The sequence below is a fragment of the Podarcis muralis genome, chromosome 9, assembly GCF_964188315.1.
Source record: "Podarcis muralis chromosome 9, rPodMur119.hap1.1, whole genome shotgun sequence".
Classification (NCBI taxonomy): Eukaryota; Metazoa; Chordata; class Lepidosauria; order Squamata; family Lacertidae; genus Podarcis; species Podarcis muralis.
The window spans coordinates 1293801-1303962 of record NC_135663.1 but is presented as its reverse complement, the minus strand read 5'-3'; positions in this window follow the sequence as shown (position 1 = coordinate 1303962).

Genomic DNA, 10162 nt, shown 5'->3' with positions numbered 1-10162 from the left:
TGTAAAACAAAACAAAACAAAACAAAACAAAACAAAAAACAACTCCTTTAAACTAAAAAGCTAATTTCATTCTGGCACCTAAATTAACAAATGAACAACAAACTTTGTATTTCAAATATTGGTGAGACCCTTTAAAATTCCTGCAGGGAAGACTTCTAAAAATATCCACATTGATCTAAAAATTTCCTGATTTTGTGAACATCAGATTCAACATTTTATGTCAAAAAAGGCAAACATGTTTTCCTTTCCTTCTTCTGAAGGCTTTTATTATATAAAAGATAGAGACTGTGTTATTCTACACCATGCACGCAACAATATTTTTATGGTTTTTTGTTGGCATTTTCAGCATTGGGGCAATTGTTTTAATTGCTTGTTAGCTGCAGAAAGCTTTTAGGGTGTGTGGGGTTACAAATCCCTTTTAAAAGAAAAGTCAAATGTGACCAAACATTATCAGGAAAAGGAGCACCATATGCAAGGAATTCATCAATTGCTCCATTGCAGCAGCAGCAGACACACACACACACACACACACACACACACACACACACACAGACAATCACACACCCAAATAACAAGAAAATCATGAATTGCCCTGAAGTTCAAGCGGGAAGTTCAAGAGAAGAGCAGCAATGTGTCCAAATTGCTGGCTTTAATCATTTGTGAGTTTACAGATATTTTAATGTTTAGGGTTTTTTTATTTTAAAAAAATTAAGTGGGATATTGGGAGGGGGAGCTGCCGCCCACTCCAAGCCCTCTGAATGCCTTAATTCAAAATTTGCTGCCTTCCTGTTGGAGTTACTGCCTTGGGGGGCTGAATTGATTGCCTTTGATTAAATGCTTCCTATCCGACGAGGTCCCTTTTGCAAGCCATAAATGCTTTGGGGGGGGGGGGGTAAGGGCCAGCAGACCCCGAGAGAATCTTCCATTGCTTTTGATTTAACTTTAAACTGGGGGGGGGGGGCAGGGAGAGTGTTCAATGCTGCCCCATCTAGAGAATTTAAACCTTTTTGATATTGTGGCGGTTGATTCCATTTATTAAAAAATATCTCTGGGCAACAAACAAGGGGAATGTCATCACAAGATTAGGAGGGCAACACAACGATTCAGCAATTCAAATTCAAAGCAAAACGTTGTTCAGTTTGTAGAAACTAAAATGATGTTAAATAATGATAAAATAGTCTTAAAGATGTCAAAGGCCTTAATTTTAAAAAATTTGCCTGGTGTCCAGGGAGCAGAGTGGAAACTGGGGAGCAGGATCACTCCATTGCCTCAGCTGAGATTTCCATTCCAAGTCCTGTGTCACTCTAAGAATTGACGTTTGTTTTCCTCTTCCCTCCAGATCTTTTTCCTTTCCTGCCTTATCTTTTTGACTGCAAGCATGTGGGCAGAGGATGTCTTGTTGCTAATTGATCTTACAGAAGCCGCCCTGGGTATCTGTCTGGCTGAAAAGTGGGGAGGCAGTAGAGAGGAGTGTTCTTTAAATAAATCAAAATAAATAAATAAATAAAAAATGTGCTGCTTTTTAGGTCCTGGCCAGTTATATTCCACCCAAAAGGAGGAGGAAGACGGCATATTTTCGCAAAGACATTTGCATGCACGGGCTGATCTATATGTATAGGTGCAAAATTAGACTGGGCAACTGTAAATTAAATGGAAACCCAAATATATCTTGCAATAGCTTGGAAGCGGATGCTGCGTGTTCCTGCTCAACACACCTGCGGACCAGGTGAGAACAGCGGGTCCCGTTCCAAAACTTCTCCCTTTCCTGGGCTCATTTTACTCTCAACCAGACTTGGACTGGACAGATAAGAGGACTGTAGAGGAGGACACACACATTCACCCTTCTGGAAATTTTGGCTGAGAGGTGGTGGGGCTTCACGCTGCCCCCACCCCAGGAGTACAGGTGTCTGGTCCTTCGTGGCTCACCTGTGGCGCTCTTGGTGCTTCTGCCCTGCAGCATCTCTCCTTCCAACACCGCCCCCCTGCAAGTCTGAATCCTGGCCAGTGCTCTTCTGCTGGGGGGGGGGGAGCCTTAGGCAAGCCCAGGCAGGTGGGTGAGAGGGTGGGCCTGGAAGCTGTTGCAAAGGAATGCATTGCACCCATGGGGGTCCCTGGGGGGGGTGTTGTGCTTGCGCCGGTTTGGGGGTTCTTTCGCACTCCTCGTTTTCCACCTCCCTTGGCTAGAAGCTCCTCATTAAACGCTGCCCCCGCTTCCTGAGCCCCCCCCTTCCACCACACAAATGCACAAAGGCCCATCACCCACCCAAGGGAACCCATCTGGATTTGATTTTATTTTTATTTAAATCGCTTCCATGGGCACCCTCCCTTTTCTAGGACAGGGTGAGATTCCTTCAGTGCCTTTGTTCTCCATCATTCCAAGCCCCTGATTTATTGAACTATTGTCTCCCTTTAATTTTCCTTTCAGCTCTTTTGCAACATGGAGTGGTTTTGCTAATTGGTTCCAATTCACCCTGTCTCTGCAAAGGGTCAGAGAGCGACCTCATTTGATCCAGGGCTCAGGCCCAGAACTCGTCTGCCTTGCCACTGCTTGGCCTGGAATGTGCGAACTGACAGGAGAGTGTTGCCTCGGGTCATGTGCAGAGTGCGTTTCCTTTGCAAAGGAGTGGGCACCGCCCCATATTGAGATAAAGTGGGCAGCCTCTAGGACAGGAGTATGGCATCTGAGCGCAAGTCGGCACCAGTGCTTGCTTTTCCTAAATTCAGTCTCAGAGGTTCTCCTGCCTGGACTTTTTTTTTTTTTCTATTTAACTCTGGTTTAAGGTCTGTTTCAGATTCCAGTTTCTGTCCCAGGGCTCAGCTCCAGAATGTGGGGTGCTCAAATAAGGAAAGGTCCCTCACTGCAAGTCACTTTCCAGATAATGAGTTTAGGGACTGCAGAGAATGTGGCAGCTAGACTGGTGACTGGGAGCAGCCGCTGAGACCACATAACACCGGTCTTGAAAGACCTACATTGGCTCCGAGTATGTTACCAGGCACAATTCAAAGTGTTGGTGTTGACCTTGAAAGCCCTAAATGGCCTCAGTCCAGTATATCTGAAGGAGCGTCTCCACCCCCATCGTTCAGGCCGGACACTGAGGTCCAGCTCCAAGGGCCTTCTGGCGGTTCCCTCGCTGTGAGAAGTGAGGTTACAGGGAACCAGGCAGAGGGCCTTCTTGGTGGTGGCGCCCGCCCTGTGGAACACCCTCCCACCAGATGTCAAAGAAATAAACAACTACCAGACTTGACATCTGAAGGCAGCCCTGTTTAGGGAAGCTTGATGGGCGGGGTATAAATAATAAATTATTATTATTATTATTATTATTATTATTATTATTATTATTATTATTATTACCGTTTTTCCAGGCCCTTGGCCATCTTGGTTGCCCTCCTGTGCTCTCTACTGTTTTGTTGCTGCTGCTGCTGCTGCTGCTTGAGCCTGGTTTGGAGAGGGGCCTCCCTTGATGGCTTTTTGATACACAGGCGGCAAGGAGGCAGGCAGGAGCCCCTTTGGGAGACGGATGGTGCTCAAACAGCCCCTTCTCCATTACAGCCGAGTCTTAACAGGAGCCCCAGCATTCATCTGCATTTGCAAAGGCCTCTTGGGAGTGATGGATGGCGAGAGGCAGGCTGGCAGTCCATCTCCACAACAAGCCGGGCTCTCTTACATCTCCCCCTCCTGGCGGCATCCTCCTCCGTGGGCATTGTGCTCCCGGCCTTTCACCCCTCAGCCCATCAATAAGAACAGGGAGGATCTGAGGAAGGAGAGCGACACGGACCATCCGTCTTCATTAGGGCCTTTTCGGCTGCTCCCGCATCTGAGTGTGGCTGGGAATGGGGAGGACAAGGAGGGCGGGCTGGGCGGCTCTTTGGGCTCTGCCAACCGGGCTGTCAAAATGAACCGGAAGAGTCGGTCACCTGCTTTGCATGATGATGATGATGATCATGATGATGATAAATTATTTATAAGGGACGCGGGTGGCGCAGTGGGTTAAACCACAGAGACTAAGACTTGGCGATCAGAAGGTTGGTGGTTCGAATCCCCGCGACGGGGTGAGCTCCCGTTGCTCGGTCCCTGCTCCTGCCAACCTAGCAGTTTGAAAGCACGTCAAAGTGCAAGTAGATAAATAGGTACCACTCTGGCGGGAAGGTAAACGGCGTTTCCGTGCGCTGCTCTGGTTTCGCCAGAAGCGGCTTTGTCATGCTGGCCACATGACCCGGAAGCTGTACGCCGGCCAATAAAGCGAGATGAGCGCCACAACCCCAGAGTAGGTCACGACTGGACTTAATGGTCAGGGGTCCCTTTACCTTTTAAGGTGCTACTGGAAGGAATTGTTTATTTTGTTTCCCCAGTCAGAGGCAGCGATGCTTCTGAAGGCCATCTGCTGGAAACCTCAGGAGGGGAGAGGACTCTTGTGCCCGGATCCTGCTTCCCCACAGATTCCTATAGGCTTCCCATTGAGGCACCTGGTCGGTCATTGAGAGAACAGGATACTGGATGGGCCTGACCCTGTTTCATTCTTATATATCCTGACATGTGTTTCAAAAAGTTTGCAAGGGGGCAAGGAGGTCACATTGTATGGCTGAATGCATTGCTTAAGAACATAAGAAGAACCTGCTGGATTAGGCCAAAGGGGACCCATCTAGTCCAGCAGCCTGTTCTCACACTAGCCAGCCAGAGGTTTGTGGGAAACCACCAGCCAGCAGGATCCGAGCACAAGAGCAGCACTCTCCTCTCCGGCAGTTCTCAGTAACTGCCATTCAGGAGCATTGCTGCCTCTGACTGGGCAGGACAGAGACATCTTTCCCAGGGCCTTGCAAGGAGAAGGAACCACTTTGCAGGAATGAGTAGCCTTGGGAGATTTCCCAGCAAACCAACCCCCCCCCCCCAGCTAATAAGTGTTTCCCGGCACCCAAGAGATCAATCCTTTGTTACTTTCCTTCCTTGTTTGCCAGAAAGCCTTATCTGCGAGAGCCCAGCCTTTGATCTTAAACATGACTTTAAGAAATCAAAGCACGGAGGGCGGGAAAACCAGAAGTTAAGAGGCAGGATGGATTGAGCTAAGGTGCAAAGGTCCATGGATGTCACTCAGGGCTTTTTCTAAGTGGGTCTCTAGCCAATCCAGGCATCTGAATGAGCAGGGGTGCCCTATAGCAGGCGTGGGGAACTTTGGGCAAAAGTTCCCTCCACCTCCCTTGTTCTATTTGCAAGCCCCCACAATCAGCTGCTCAGGGTAACTTCCCAAGGGTCATGCTTAAAGGTAAAGGTAAAGGGACCCCTGACCATTAGGTCCAGTCGTGGCCGACTCTGGGGTTGCGGCGCTCATCTCGTTTTATTGGCCGAGGGAGCCGGAGTACAGCTTCCGGGTCATGTGGCCAGCATGACTAAGCCGCTTCTGGCGAATCAGAGCAGCGCACGGAAATGCCGTTTACCTTCCGGCTGGAGCGCTACCTATTGATCTACTTGCACTGGTGTGTTTTCAAACTGCTAGCTTGGCAGGAGCAGGGACCGAGCAACAGGAGCTCACCCCGTCGCGGGGATTCGAACAGCCGACCTTCTGATCGGCAAGTCCTAGGCTAAGTGGTTTAACCCACAGCACCACCCGCGTCCCTTAGCTTAGCCCTTTGCAAAGCCTGGCGGTCAGCTGAGGGACAGGACTTCTGTGAACAAAAGGGGTCACCTGGCGTCACTTGCCAGACACAGCCTGTTCCCCAGGCCATCAAACTATCCAGCAACACTTTAACTCAGTAGCCAATAAATCCCGAGTTCTAGGATATGGTAAGAGTACAGTGGTACCTCAGGTTACAGACACTTCGGGTTACAAACTCCGCTAACCAGGAAGTGGTTGCTCCAGGTTAAGAACTTTGCCGCAGGATAAGAACGGAAATAGCGCGCCAGCAGCACGGTGGCAGTGGGAGGCCCCATTAGCGAAAACACGCAACAGGTTAAGAATCGTTTCAGGTTAAGAACGGACCTCTGGAATGAATTAAGTTCTTAACCTAGAATCATAGAATCATAGAGTTGGAATAGACCCCAAGGGCCATCGAGTCCAACCCCCTGCCAAGCAGGAAACACCATCAGAGCACTCCTGACATATGGTTGTCAAGCCTCTGCTTAAAGACCTCCAAAGAAGGAGACTCCACCACACTCCTTGGCAGCAAATTCCACTGTCGAACAGCTCTTACTGTCAGGAAGTTCTTCCTAATGTTTAGGTGGAATCTTCTCTCTTGTAGTTTGGATCCATTGCTCCGTGTCCGCTTCTCTGGAGCAGCAAAAAACAACCTTTCTCCCTCCTCTGCTTCAGGTTAAGAACAGTTTCAGGTTAAGAACAGACCTCCAGAACGAATTAAGTACTTAACCCAAGGTACCACTGTAGAGCTGATGTTTGGAGTATAAAAAATGTATTTCATGTGTACAGAAAGCCAACAAATGCAAACTCTTTATTTACTTTGCAATGTGAAAGTTACCATTTGTTGCATGTGAAAAGGGATATTTCATATAGTTGTAAGCTTACACTCTTTTACCAGAGTCAACGGAGAAGCTCAGGCAAGTCTGAGACCCTTCCAACTCTGCAATTCTATGTTTCTATGAGGTGGGCTTTGATGGCCCCCTTCAGGATTCCCCAACTGCTCTGTGAGTCTTGCTTCAACCTTCCCCTCTACAGGAGAGCAGGATTCTATCTCTGCAGCCTCCAGTGACAAGATATATATGAGCCCCAGCCAGAGAAATCACATCAAGGTGTGCAGCTCAGAGCTCCATCGTTTTCTTCTCAGGTCTGTGGAGCTTCGGAAGCAAAGATGAATAATTGGTTTGGGGGCTCTGTGAGCAGCCGAGGCTGCAAGGGAGAAAGGCATATTGCTAACTCCTCCTTTATTTCTCATGGGGAAGCAGCCATCCTTGCAGCGAAGGCCGCCAAAAGTTCTGCAAGCCCCTACAAGAGGAAGTTAAGACAGGGTTGCCATATTTCAGTCAACTTTTCCAGACGTACGACAGCCCTGAGTTGAGATTCCCCCTGGAAGTGGAAGCATGGCCCAAACACTCCGGGAAAAGCAGCGGCAGCCCTAATGGAAACAGATGGGGCTGAGTTGTCCCTCCGTGGGGTCATTAACACTTCCCTTTGTCACAGCGACGTTGAGCAATAAGGCCGCCCGGCCCCATCCGTGGCAAGATCCAATAACCTGTCCGGTCGGCAGAGAGACAGATGAGCCCCTAGGAGGGGATGGCGGGATGACAATTTGTCATCCCTGGTGCGGCTTCACCTTGGGCGGAGGAAATGTGATCAGAGCCCAGCGGCCCCTGCCACCGTCCGCTGCGGCCCCCGTGGCACAACGGGGAGAGTGGCGGTGATTTACAGCCCCGTCGTCCTAATTGCCTCCTGCCCGGCAGGGTAATGGATGGCCTCGTCGCGCTGATGGATGGCTCTCGCGGAGCTTCATTCAGTTAGGGGGCCTAATAAGTGTGGCTCCTGGAGGAGGGAAGGGAAGATGGAGAGCGTGTCAGAAAGGAGGGGACCTGTCTAGACCAGGCAGGGCAGGCGAGAAGTTAGGAGGAGGTCCAGAGGTGGACCACAGGACGCGATGGGGAAGCTGCTGGGCTGGGAGATGGGCAACTCTGAAGGCAGGTGCTCAAGAGGGTTTGATGGTTTTGACCCTCAAGTCAAACTGCATGGGGCTCCTCACCTGGCAGGGCTCTCCAGAGCTCACCTTGAGCTCTTGCCGCTGGAGACTCAAACCAGAGCAAGTTTCTGCATGAAAAACAAGTGATCTGCCCATAAGCCAGGGTTCCACATCTTCCATACCTTGGGGTGGAGGAGTGAAGATGGTGGCACACAGCTTCTTGACTACATCTCTTCTTCAGGAACGCCCATCACTCTTTGGAGAAGCTGAAGACGCCTCTTGACACACAGTGAAAACCATGCTCAAGGCGGCTGGCAACATATCAAAAATTGCATAACTACAAGCATAACAATAGTGGTCACAAACGTATCAAAAAGGACACGGCTGAATTAAACTTTGCAGTGTTAAATGGTGTGAGGCAGGCATGCGAACACCAGGGTGAAGGCCTTGTCTGCAGTGGCCCCTGCTCCACGGAGGGAACAGCCGTCAACTAGGTGGCCGTTTTGGTGCCAAGTGATGCCCCCTTTTCTCCCCCCACACCTTCCAAATAACCCAGATGCTCTGGGCCTTGGCTTCTTACACAGAGGATGCCACAAGTTCTGGTTTGTCGCATTTCTGTAGGGCTGTCATTCCCCTGCATTTTAATGGTTTTGTTTCACTTCCTACTCTATTTGGTTTTTTATTGCAATAAGTAAATGACGGCTACTAGCCATGACGGTCATGTTCCCTCTCTGACTCTGAACACCTGCTGCTGGGAATAGCAGGTGGGCAGAGGGCTGCTGGGCTCACCCCCCCCCCCCAAAGCAGCTGGCTGGCTACCGCGAGATCAGGAGGCTGGCATATTAACCCCTCTGCACAAATCCAACCCACAAATCCAACTCAATGGTGTAATGTTGGAAAATGCCAATCACTTCTCCTACCTGGGCAGTTGTCTTTCCACAAGGGCCAACACTGATGTCGAAATCCAGCATCGCCTGAGCTCTGCGAGTGCGGCTTTCTCCCAATTGAAGTGCTGAGTGTTTGAGGACCGGGACAGTCACAGGGAAACCAAAATGCTTGTTTGCAAAGCTATTGTACTACCAACCTTACTGTATGGACCACTTACAAACACCATCTCCAACTCCTTGAAAGATTCCATCAACAGTGTCTCCAAAACAATTTACACATCACTCGGGAAGACAGGCGAACTAATGCCAGTGTACTGGAAGAAGCACAGATCACCAGTGTTGAAGCAATGATTCTTCAACATCAACTTCATTGGACTGGTCATGTTGTGTGGATGCCTGATGATCGTCTTCCAAAGCAACTACAGTACTCTATTCCGAACATAAAAATGGAAAGCGTAATGCTGGTGGTCAACAAAAGAGGTTCAAAGACTCTCTCAAGGTTCAAAGACTCTCTCTTTATTCGCAAGATATGCAAAACCAGCAAGACACATTCAGGGCTTTGCCCTTTACACTTCTCCAATCCCAAGCCCCCTGGGTGTTGCCTTGTTATCTACGCAACCTGCTCCACCAAGTCATGTTCCCATTACAGGGGGAAATGCGCAATACCTTTGCAAAGGAGGTAAAGGTCAGGACATGGAAGACAGCTGAGGAGACCAAAGGTCAAGGAGTGGGCATGGCGGCTAGACAGCTGTGGCTTGTCTGATGCTGTGGGGGAGGGTGTGCCCTCACCCTGCGGCGCCATCCCTACAATGGACTTTGAAGGCACTTGAACTCAGGAAGCAAGAGAGAAACGTGCTAAGAGGAAGGCACGCTTGGCAAACCCTCACCGGGATCAACTCCCACCCGGAAACCAATGTCCCCACTGTGGAAGGACGTGTGGATCCAGAATTGGCCTCCACAGTCACTTACGGACTCATTTTTAAAACCGTGTTTATGGAAGACAATCTTACGCAGCTACGAGGGATTGCCAAAGAAAGACTGCTGTAGATACTATATATTTTTGGCATCTTTATTTTTAGTCCTTCTTATGATTTATGTGAAAATTGTTCAACTTTGCTGCGTGCTTCTGGCTGCATTTTGTTTATTGTTTACGACTACTTCTGCAATTATGCAAATCTTTCCACGCTGTGAGCTGCCTTGAGCAAGGTCTTAACTATGGGAAGGCAGCATAAAAATAAGATGATGATGAAGACAATTCAATGGGCCTCCTTTGGCCTGATCCAGCAAAGCTCGTTGTATGTTCTTGTAGTTCCCAGAGAACTTCGTGGTGTGGGGTAGCAGAGGAATAGAAAGAAACTTTTCAGATCTCTTTTGAAATCCATGTGTAAGTGGCTTATTCATTTAGTTAAGTACTGTCATATTCCCTTGCTCTCTTTACAGCAAGCAAACTCAACCCTTTCCCATCTTGTTAGATTTTGGTGGAAAGTCTCCGTATGAACTGATCTGTTTCTAGCCTCATTTAAAACCAAGCTCTCTTTCCCCCGCGGATCATTGTTCTCCGGCCACCACCTGCATTCTGGTCAGTGTGGCTTCCAAAGCCCTGCTGCTGAATTTCCTGAGACCTCAGCTGAACAAAGTTTCCTAGAGGAAAAAACAGTTTA